Raw genomic sequence first — 11,726 nt, 5'->3', positions numbered from 1 at the left:
GCATCATGGGGGTGCTGGGAGGAGAAGCGTGAGAGCAAGAAATTGAAAATTTATGTGAAAAAATAATGAAAGAAAACTTCCCTACTTTGGTGAAGGAAATAGACATACAAGTCCAGGAAGCACAGAGAGTTTCAAACAAGATAAACCCAAAGAGGCCCACACTAAGACACATCATAATTAAAATGCAAAAGGTTAAAGACAAAGAGAGAATCTTAAAAATGGCAAGAGAAAAGTAGTTAGTTACCTACAACGGAGCTCCTATAAGACTATGAACTGATTTCTCAACAGAAAGTTTTCAGGCCATAAGGGATTGGCAAGAAGTATTTAAAATGGTGAAAAGCGAAGACCTACAACCAAGATTACTCTGTCCAGCAAAGCTATCATTCATTTGGAATTGAAGGATAGCTTTGCGCAGTGGCGGTATCGTAGCCGATGAAGTTTATCCGAGGCATGATTATTGCTAATAGAATTGGAGGACATATAAAAAGCTTCCCAGAAAAGAAAAAACTGAAGGAGTTCATCACCAAACCAGTATTACATGAAATGTTAAAGGGTCTTCTTTAAGAAGATGAAGAAAAAAAGATAAAAATATAAACAATAAAATGGCAATAAATACATATCTAATCAGCAACTGAATCTACAAAACAAAATAAACCAACATGCAGAACAGAAACAGACTCATAGATACAGAGAACATTTTGATGGTTGCCAGATGGATGAAGGATTAAGAAGTACAAATTCATTGTTACAGAATAGTCATGGGGATGTAAAGTACAGCACAGGAAATATAGTCAATAATATTCTAATAACTATGTTGTCAGATAGGTATGAGATTCATTGCAATGATCACTTAGGAAGTTTATAATGTCGAATCACTGGGGTGTACAGCTGAGACTAATATAATATTGTATGTCAAATGTAATTAAAATTTTTAAAAATTATTTAAATTAAAAACAACAAAACAAAAAGTGAGGTGGGGCGAAGGCTATTGCAATCTGTGCCAACCAGGAGAAGAAAATTGGTTCTTAATGTCTGTAAACATTTTGTGATTATTAGAGAACAGGATCTTCTGGAGGTGTAAAGCCTTCTAGCCATCCTGCTATTGAGGCAGGACAGTAAAAAGCTAGGAAAATTCCTGGGCAAGTGGAAAGGGGACGCTGAGACACAAAAGTCAAACAAGGCCACACAGTTTGAGCAACTTACAGCCAGCTGGTGAATTGCGAGAACTTATCTCCCCTAACCAAGGACTCTTGAGAGTGAATGGCTTGTACCTCACCTCCCTCCCCAAAGAATGCATAGCTTAAATCTCCCTGGCCTGGGCAATAAAGAACAAAGACTCAATTAATGTCGTTTGTGCCAGCTGAACCCAAGGACAGATAAAGTCAGAGAAACAAATAACAAAAGCACCATTAAAAGCTGGAGGGACCCAAGATAAAGGTAAAACAGTGTAACGGACCAAAGAATAGTTCCCAAACCCCCTATGTGATCATTTTGATGCATCAGCATGTTAAAATGCAACTGGAAGACTGATGAATGTTCTGCTGAAACCCTCCCTTAAGATTCTCACCCACAGAAAGAAGATAAAAAGTCCTCAGAACAGAGACACAGTGTGGGCTCATCCTGGAGCACGCCCATGCTCCTTCTCGGGCATGAACTTTTTATTTCCTCCTAAATTCTAACGGTCCCAAAGAGACTTGCGGCCAGGGGAGCAGTGGGTAGCTGCTCAGCCCAGGCTTACCCCCTGATCCTGTCTCCAGGGTCCCCGTTTTCTCTTACTTTGCCGGTGAGCTAACAGCAGAATACCGCCCTGCCTCACTCCTTTCTTATAAGTTTACTAGGGAGTCAACAGAACACCGCCCAGGCTCTCTCCTATTACTTCTACCTTTGTCCTCTGTCTCTGTAACCTTTACTTTCCAGGTGAGTTAACAGCAAAATACCGCCTTAGCTCACTCCTTTCCTATAACTTTTCTAGGGAGCCAAAGCAGCCCCACCTAGGCTCTCTCTTGCTACTTCTTCTACCCAAGTCTTTCTTTGTTTCACTGTCCCCAGCCTCAAAAATCACCTGGACTTGTGTTGTGAAGTCAAGAACCCACACGCTACAGACCGGCCTGAAGCAGACGTGCTCTGGACGCTGCCCGTTCTGTAAGACTACCATGTCCTTTCTTTTGGGCACACGTCTTAGCCTGGCCCTCATTCCAATAGTTGGATGGGCCATGTACTATCCTTCTGTCCATTTCAATTATATTAACTTTAAAATGAGTTCCATAATGGTGTGGGGAATCGTTACTAAACTGGGAGGCAAGAGAACTGGATTCAAACCCTGGCTCTTGTACAGAAGCTTTGCAGGTGGCGCTGGATGGGGTTGGACAGAGCACTTCCTCTCTTTAGGCCTCAGATTTCTCATCAGTGAAAAGGGGAACAGTATGCAAAGATTGCTAAGGCTTCTTCCTGCCTTGACATTATGTATCTATGTGGAATCCTGGATGTCCTGTTTCCAGCCTGCTCCTTTAAAATAGAGGATGTGTGACTCTGGAGATAGGAGATCTAGATATGATTCGGGTTTTAGCTTGCTTTGTGAGCTTGAGACCATCACTAAACCTCTCTGAGCCCTAGTTTTCTCATTTGGTTAACTGAGTTAATACTTACCTCACAGGACTTTGTGAAGCTCTAGTGAGCTAAAAGCAATATGATAATGATGGTAATGGTGATAATGATAATGACCTATCTGTATATTAGTCAATCTCTTGGGATAAACTAAAATTGTGGGTGTTACCAAGAAGTTAGGGGCCAACTCCAGAGTCATAGAGAATGTGAACAGATCTTTGAAAGCCTTCCCCAGTGGCTAAGCAAACATTCCCAGAAAGAGCAATTAGTCTTTGCTTATTACCTACATCCATTGTTTCTTCTTTTCCTGCAACATGGATGTTAATGTATCCACCTACTAGCTGGATGATTAGTAAATAAAAGTTTCAGAGACTCAGTTTCTTCATCTTAAAATGTAATATTACCTGACTCAGTATTGCAGGAGGCTTTAGTGGACATTAACTGCTTTTGGCTGCCCAGCATCCAAACACTGCCTATCAGGGGGAATTCTAAGCTGTGTGGAAATTGAAGAGGGCAACAATTCTTCCCCTGACCTCTGTGGGCCTGGGCTTGGCCAAGTTGTTGCTCCACCTGAGCATTGAGATTGGTGGGAGTGAGGCAGAGAGGTGCGGACAGTCAGAGATTACTTCAGGCGGCTGCTGTGGGGAGCAACAAGTAGCTCTGTGGCCTGAGGTGTTGTCTGTCCTAAACAGAGTTCCTATAGCAGGACTTCAGCTGCGCCCAGCTGCCTCGATTCCTGTCTCGCTCTCCAATCCCCCTGTCATTTCAGTGAGCCATCCAATAGCCTTCCAACAAAGCCCCTTTCCCTTGGTTTTGCCAGACATTGTTTCAATTGTTTGCAACTGAGAATACTGACTGGTGCAGAGTAAAAAGCATGTAACATTCCAGACGTTGCCCAGCATATAGTGAGCACCCAAAAAAACAACACACACACAAACCTGCACACACATGGAAAATAAGGTTCAGAGAAATAAAATCAGCTGCCTGAGGACACGCTGGTCATTAACATCTTAGTTTTTAGATACCACTTTATATAACAACACATCATTGTTGAACAGTTTATTGTTGATTCAGTGGTTCAAAAGCCTCAAAATAGCTCAGGCTGGTGTGGCTCAGTGGATTGAGTGCTAGCCCGTGAACTGAAAGGTTGCTGGTTCCATTCCTGGTCGGGGCACATGCCTGGATTGCAGGCCAAGTCCCTAGTTTGAGGCGTGCAAGAGACAGCCCACAGGTGTTTCTTTCACACAGCCATGTTTCTCTCCCTCTCTTCCTCCCTCCCTTCCTCTCTTTCTAAAAACCAAATATTTGTTTCTTAAAACATTAAAAAAAAAATCCTCAAAACATCCTGTGAGGCCTATAGGGCCAGAATACTCTTTAAAAGACAGAGAAGAAGGCATTATTAGCTCAAGGTAACCATGTAATGGATTGGAACCCCGGTCTCAAGTCTTCAGCCCAGGGCTGGTGCTCTAGCAATGTCCACACACGTGAGCTCACACGTGGATGCTGTTGCATCTAGAGAAGCAGCCCCAACTGAATACATGGACACCTGGTGCATTAGTGACCCGGGGTGAGTCAGCAGCTGCCATCAGGGAGAGAACACCTTGGACCAGAACCTTCAGAAAGACATGCTCCTGCAGCCACTAAGCTGATCTGGGGCGTGGAGGAATGGGGGGATTAAAATGGGGTACAAGGTGGGTGTGGGGAGGGGACAGGTAGAATAACCCCAAATAAGACTTCCTCTGCTGGGTCTACTGATCAAGGGGGGTTTTAATTTCCTTCATTGTTGACAAAGTAATTTGACCTAATGGGAGAAAAATGTGTGAATTTGAATAATAGAGGTGAGGAGGCCCCAAGGCAAGCTGGCTGGAGGAAGAGTGATGAGATGAAGACAGGTCTGATGGGAATTGGTCTCTGCCTCCATGGGTGAGCCCGGATGCTGGAGAGTAGGGACAGTTGCTCCTCCCTGGGATCTAGACCATCCTGCTGACCTGGTTCTCTACCCTGCCCTGGCCTTCAGACCCTGCCGTCACATTTCCACAGAATCAGAAAATGTCATTCACAGGGTTCTGGGATTGAATCAGGCCCAGGATTCTAGAATCATAGACCTTTAGCATCACATAGATTAATCATGGAAAATATCAGAACTGAACAATCTGACAACTAGAGGTCATGAGGAAAAAAATTTTAGGAGCTCCTTCTCCAACCTTCATTTAATACCAGTAAATAACATCTGCTGGGTATCTCACAACTTCCAAAATCCTTTCACATCTGTACAGCCACCACATGGGAGTGGGTGTTACAGTGCCTTCACGTTAAGTAATGTGCATAAAATCAAAATGAGCTGGTTGAGACTAGAACCCAGGTTTGCAGGATAAATTCTATTTTCCATATGCCGAGGTTTTGATACCCTTGTCTTCTAGAGTTACAGAAACACTTTTAAGTACTTGGTATAATGGGTCCAAATGCTCAGATGTTTGTTGTGTAAATTCTGTATGCTCCTGCACTGTTTTTCTTAATGCATTCTGGCATATTGCAATGCACTAAAACGTGATTATCTTTGTGGCATCAGCATAATCAGGGCTGATGCATTCTGCAGTAGCTTTTTGTCAGGTTTTAACATCCAGCACTCTTTTCAGTTCACAAAGGACTTAAACATATCCAAGAATAGATTTAAAGTCGTTAATGTAAGGAGTGAACTTCAAGTCACTCTAGGTTTGGTCAGACATGTTCTGATTTTCTTAGAATAAAAAGTTAAACTACTGGTAACTGCGGGAAGACGAACGAAGAAAAAGTAAGCATCCCTGGATAGGAGCGCATAACGCCACAGTGGGGTGGTCGTGGTGAAGGCCAGCTGCGCCAAGCGGAGGAAATCTGTGTTTAGGATTTTGCCAGTGACAAGCTGCGGGTAGGCTGGAGCAAATCCGTGCCTTTCTCTGGGTCTCAGTTTACCCCAGTTTGAAATGGGGAGAATAATTCCTGTAGATTCAAGAGTTTATCAGGCCTAGAGGACATCTACAACCACGGGAGAAACGGGTGAGATGGCGGAGGGGAAGGGAAGCGGAACAGCAGGGAGTTGCGAGGGGCTTGTGGTCTCCATGGTAACCGCACAGCAACCTGGAGAGGAGGCGGAGTTTGGAAACCCGGATCTGGAGGTTTTGAAAATGAGGGATTCACAAAGAAAGCTCCCTCCTCCTTGGAGAAAAGCCTTCTCGCAGGTAGAGCTCTGCATCAGGATCCCCCTCTGTGCCGGATGGGGATGGCGCAGCGACTCTTGCCCCGTGTGGCAGACTGGGAGGAGGCCGAGAGACAGGAGAGTTGCCTGCAAGTTACGGCAGGGCCGGCATTTGAAATTAGCTGTCCTGCCTTCTAGTCAGTTCTCTTCTCTATACCAGAATGTTGTTTCTCTGAACCTTGGTTTCTCCATTTGTATAAGCGAGACGGTGAGGGCCCTTCCAGCTCTAACTGCATTCGAGGAAACTATTAGCAAACTCACTCAGGTTGGTGAATACTAAGATGAGGATCCTGGGGTCTGTGAGGCATGGGCATTGCCTGATTGTTTCTGGGTCCCCCACCCCAACACATGAGGAGGCACAGAGCAGACATTGGTATTTGTGCAGACACATTCTTTCTTTGTTCCCCAGGGTTTACAGAGCACCTACTATGTACCAGGTACCGTGATAACTTAGAAGAGGGCCCATCACTGAGGGCTGCAGTGATCCAGAAGACTCGCTGGAGGAGGAAGCCTGGAACAAAGGGAAGGGGTGCTCAGGAGGGCAGAGGGGAGGGAGAGGACTCCAGTGCCTTGAGCTGCCCTACTCTATGCACTGCTTTCATTTCCTGGGACTTTGCCAGCCAAGCGTTTCTCCCATTGTTACAGAAGGGGGGTGTCCAAAAACCCCCAGAGCTTGCGGCTGGGGGATGGGGAGAAGGAAGCAGCTTTCAAGATGCCTTCACATGCCTGAGGCTAGGGGCTAGTGTCTTTGTTATGCAAAATGCTTTAATGCATCCAAGGCCTGGGAAGATGGGAGGAGTCTTGGACGGGGGATGGTATGGAAAAAGCACACAGCCTGCGTGAGGTTCTGTGAATGGCCAGAACTGGGGACCATGCCGACTGCGTCACAGGACGCAGCCAGGGATTTAAAAAATAGGCGGTAGACATTTTAGCTAGGTTCTCCATGCTGTTTTACGAGGGGAGACACACTGACCATGAGGTTTTGAGAAGTTCTCCATGCGGATTACAAAAGAGGGTACACCATGCTGCTTTAATAAGGGAAAATTCCATGCATCTTACATGGAGGCTGGGAATTCACGCGGTTCTGGATTGGAAGCTGGTGGGCAGCACAACACAGAAAGACCTCCCCAATCTGAATTGAATGATTGGCAGCTACCGGTAAAGCTGAACTGTATCTAGGAAGTAGGGAAACAGTATTTCTAACTTTTCTAAAACTAGCCTGGTTTGGTAGGGGGAGGAAGAAATATGTGTTTGTGGGTGTTTTAAGGAACATAAGACTTCATGGCAGAAATCCGCAAATAATCTAAATCTATGTAACTGTTAAATAAACAATTCTTTTTCTTTTCACTAAACTCTGGTATTGAGAGTTATAATTCTGGTGGCAGGCAATCGACCCTCTAACTAAACGGCCTATGGGTGCTTGGTTGCAATTGGAGCAGCCCAGGGGTTCTGTAACACCATCCCTAGTCTCCAGAAGGGCGATTTCATTCTCAAGGTTCCTGCTGGGCAGTGAGGCAGGCAGGTGGGCCAGGACCTTCCCTTAGAAAGATTGAGAAAGTTCTGTTGAAGAAGAGGGTGGGGCAAGTGGCCCCTGCCAGCTTCTCCTTTTTGTTTTCTTTCCAAGTTATCTAATTGGAGAGAAGGTGTGTTTAGGTAATGTGTCTTTCTTGCCTGGTGTGGCAAAAAGAGCAATCAGAAACCCAGATTCAAATTCTGACTACCTCTAGCTTAGTTTGTGGCCTTGGGCAGGTTGCTTTCCTTCCCTGGTCTTAGGTTGCTAAGAAATAAAAAGGGGGTCTGGGGACAGTGATCTTCACAGTGATAGTGAGAATCAAATGGGAAAATTGTTAGGAAATCCTTCCTACCTCCTCACCAAAGTCATAGTTAACAGTTAATGTGAGCCAAACATTTTACAAACATCTATAATCTGAGCAAAAATCCTGCAGTGTTGGTATTTGTTATTCAAATTTAACATATGAGAAAACCCAGGCCATATAGAGAGGAAGCCTCAAAAGCCAGGATCAAGACAGACCCAAGTCTTTCTGACCAAAGTGCAACTCCTAACAGCAGATCCTTTGGTGTCTTCATTTCTTCACCAAACTATATATATACATATATATATATATTTTTTAAAGATTTTATTTATTCTTTTTAGAGAGAGGGGAAGGGAGGGAGAAAGAGAAGAGAAACATTAATGTATGATTGCCTCTCGCAAGCCCCCGACAGGGAACTTGACTGGAGACCTGGCCTGCAACCCAGGCATGTGCCCTGACTGGGACTTGAATTGACGACCCTTTAGTTTGCAGGCTGGCACTCAATGCACTGAGCCACACCAGCCAGGGCCAAACTATATTTATTGAGCATGCACTGTGAGCTAGGTAGCAGCTGGGATAGATTAAGGAATAAAATACTATCAGGGTGTCAAGAGGAAATAGATGGCACTCTGAAATTGGGTAATTTAAGAAAAGTTTAAAGCCCTGGCTGCTGGTTCGGTTCCCAGTCAGGGCACATAACTAGGTTGCACGCCAGGTCCCCAGTTGGGGGCGCGAGTGAGACGCAACCACACAGTGAAGTTTCTCTCCCTCTCTTTCTCCTTTCCCCTCTCTCTAAAAAAATAAAAAAATTAAACAAATAAATGTTTTAAAAAAGAAAAGTTTAATAAAGGTTTTATTTAATACAGGGACTTACTTAATAGACCTGCACAAGTAATGTTAGGGCACTACTATTATGTCTAAAGGAACAGGGGAGGGAGCCATTATTAGAATCTGGAGACAAAGAGAGCTATGGTAAGGGCAGCCTGACCATGAGCTGTTTCCCTTGGTCAAGAGATCTAGCTAGCACATGACGCAACTTTAGGGAAGAAGCTAGGGGAATATATACCCTACTGGAACTCCAACTGGCCAAACCACACCAGAATCCAGAGGGCAAGATAGCCCTTGATGTAACAAATACTCCTAAAGTATGGAGTAAATTCGAGGAGGGAAGAGAGCAGATGTAGGGTGGCAAACAGAAGATATTCAGAACAAAGCCAGTTTCTTTCCCCTAAGGAGGGCCTCACAGACAAATGGAGAAGGCAGATACAATCACAATTGTAATAATAGCTATCAGTAATCTATTGCTGTGTAACAAACTACCCCAAAACACATGGTTAAAATAATAACCATTGATTTGCTCATGAGTCTATAAATTGGCACTTTGGGTTGGGGTTAGCTGATAGTTCTTCTGTTGATCTCATCTGGGGTCACTCAACAGTTGCAGTCATCTGGTACCTAAACTAGGAGCTGGTTGGTCTAGAGGGCCCCAGTGAAGAGTTCATGTATGTTCTATATAGTGTCATGGCCAGGCCAGGCTTTCTTACATAGTGACACCACATTCCAAGAGGGTGAGACAGGAAGCTGCAAGGTCTTTTAAGGCCTAGACTCAAAAGTAGCACAATATCACTTCCACTGCTTGTTATTTGTCAAAGCAAGTCATAAAGTCAGCACAAAAGCAAAGGATAGGAAAATACATTCTACTGCTTGATGAAAGGGGTGGCAAAGTTACGTTGCACTAATGTACCACCATATGTGAGATTAGTATAGACTATCTTAGTGGTAAGCCGTCTTTGAACTGATGAATGAATTAAAAAATAAATTGTACTTCCCATTACTATTGTAATTGTGTGTTTAATCTATCGTTCTTCCCCCAATAGCCTGAGAGCTCCCCAACGGCAGGATTTGTGAATGATTCATTTATTTGTTCCTATAGCTCAGGGCAAAGCCTGGCATGCAAAGATATTAAGTGTATATTCACTGAATGACTATAGCTGGGGTGATGCTGTTGAATGGTCTACTTGTCCAGAGTCCTTGGAGCCACAAGTGGAACTCTCTTTAAATCTAAAATTGACATTACAGAACATTTCCTCTTCCTCACTGAGACCCTTCCAATATTGCCATGGTCCATCAAGGTCAAATTCAACTTCCCACTTCCTCCACAAATGTTTCTAGACTATTTCTTTTCTCCTGTTCTAGAATTCCTGGAACTCTAATGGCCGTTGCCTAATACCTTTGATTTGCTTTCAAACTTTTTCTAACTGCTCTCAAAGTTTCAAGGGTCAAACCTACTCTTCATCCCTAATGAGTAAGTCCCTGACGGCAGGACTACATCTTCCATTCTAAAGTGCTTGTCATAGTGCTGGGCCCACAGGATATTCTCAGTCAAAACTCCTTGAATGGACAACCCACTCTGGGTGGCCTTGATCCTGTGAGGAATGGAAAATGAGCCATTCATACCCTCATCACACATGAGAGCCTCCCAGGTCTCTGGGACAGAGCAAGGCACATCACCGTCCTGGGCTCTGGCCTGTGGCCTGGGCCTCAGTTGCCCCAAGCTCTGATCCCTGAGCTAACTGGACATAGGCCAGGAGGAACATTGTCACAAACGGCAGTGCATAGTCTCCTCCTCCTCACAAGAGGAGATATGTCCAGGGCTTGAGCCATTTCTTGCAGGCACATGAGCCATCACTGTCTTTCAGGCTTCTGAGATTTTGAGACAAAGGGGCAGGTGTTCAATAGGCCCCCCAAACAGAGCTCCTGGGTAACAAATTTCACTTCAGTATCATAAAGAACATGAGAACAGGCTATCAGTTAAGGTGCTGAGTTCCTTTCCATGCTTAAAAAACTCTTCAGGATAAGCCCCGAACCCCTTAATATGGCAAAGGGTTCAGGACTTGACCCCTAGTTCCCACCTTGACTATAGTGTCTGCCAAACTGAACGCCTTATTATGCGGTTCCCTCTGCCTTGAATGCTATTCCCTATCTGGTACCACAAACTCCCTTCCACTTGTCTGTGAGCTCCTTGAGGACAGGGACTGTGACTTCAGTTAGCCTGGATCCTGGCATAGCATCATTATCAGGAGTGCTAAAACAGCAAATGGGAAGTTCTAGTATTTCCAAGTTTTAAGCATCAACAGTTCCCCAATTCTTGGTGAAGATTCAGAGTTGGACTCTCCTCCATCTGGGGCTCTCTCCTGAGCTCTCCACCTCCACCGAGTCCCTTCTGAGTGTTTAATTCTCAGGCAGGCACACACACATATTCTAAACATAACCAGGAGAGCAATTTACAAGAAATAACTGCCGGTCAATGTGTGCTTCGGAGCATCAGTGAGCTCAGACTATTTCTCTCTGTGTGTCAGCCCACCCAGCTTCCTTCCTCCTCAGCTTCCCCAAGAGTAAGGGGGTTCCTGCTGCACAGGGTGGGCAGTTTGTTTCCAAACCAAGACTCAGACAAGCCAACCCCGGTGAGAGCCAGTTCTGAGGATTGATTGAATTCAAATATGAGAAGCTGAATCTAGGGGAGAGATGGGGAGGAGCTTTATGGGCCTGGGATGAGTAGGTCAGCAAAGACAGAGAGCGCACACAATCTATTTCCCACCTATCCTCACCCCATCCATAAGGGCTCCTGCTGGGGAAATGCTAACTGGTCTTCAGGGCCCTGCTCAGTGTGAGGTCTCCTCCTAACCTACTGCTCTGAGTCCCCTTTGTTCTTCCTGGACAGTCTTGCTCAAAGGGTGGTCGTAGAGCAGCAGCGGCAGCATCACCTGGAACTACTTAGAAATGCAAATTATGGGGGCTTACTCCAGGCCTACTAAATCAATCACTCTGAGAGGGAAGAGGGGCGGGTCCAGCTGAGTTTTAACAAGCCCTCCCGCTCATTCCGATGAAGGCTCGAGTGTGGGAACATTGCCTTAGGCTGCTGACAACCACTGGAGTTTTCAGCATTTACAGATCACCTTCCCCTATCAGCCCTCAAGGCAAGGGCAGCATTGGGTTCTTCCTTGTAAACCTCCCAGAAAGCCCAACACAAGAAACTGTTCACAGAAAAATTAGATTCTCCCCACGGGGCTGCTAAG

The 11,726-nt window shown here is 45.0% G+C and overlaps 1 pseudogene; it reads left to right on the top strand.

Annotated features, from left to right (window-relative positions):
• The first annotated feature begins 403 nt into the window (after window positions 1–403).
• On the top strand, window positions 404–470 carry LOC150014908 (U4 spliceosomal RNA; annotated as a pseudogene).
• Window positions 471–11,726: the final 11,256 nt, after the last annotated feature.

Source organism: Furipterus horrens, unplaced genomic scaffold, assembly GCF_987537825.1.
Source record: "Furipterus horrens unplaced genomic scaffold, mFurHor1.1.pri manual_scaffold_3, whole genome shotgun sequence".
Lineage (NCBI taxonomy): Eukaryota > Metazoa > Chordata > Mammalia > Chiroptera > Furipteridae > Furipterus > Furipterus horrens.
The sequence above is the reverse complement of the archived record's forward strand: the minus strand, read 5'-3'. Positions and strand labels throughout refer to the sequence as shown.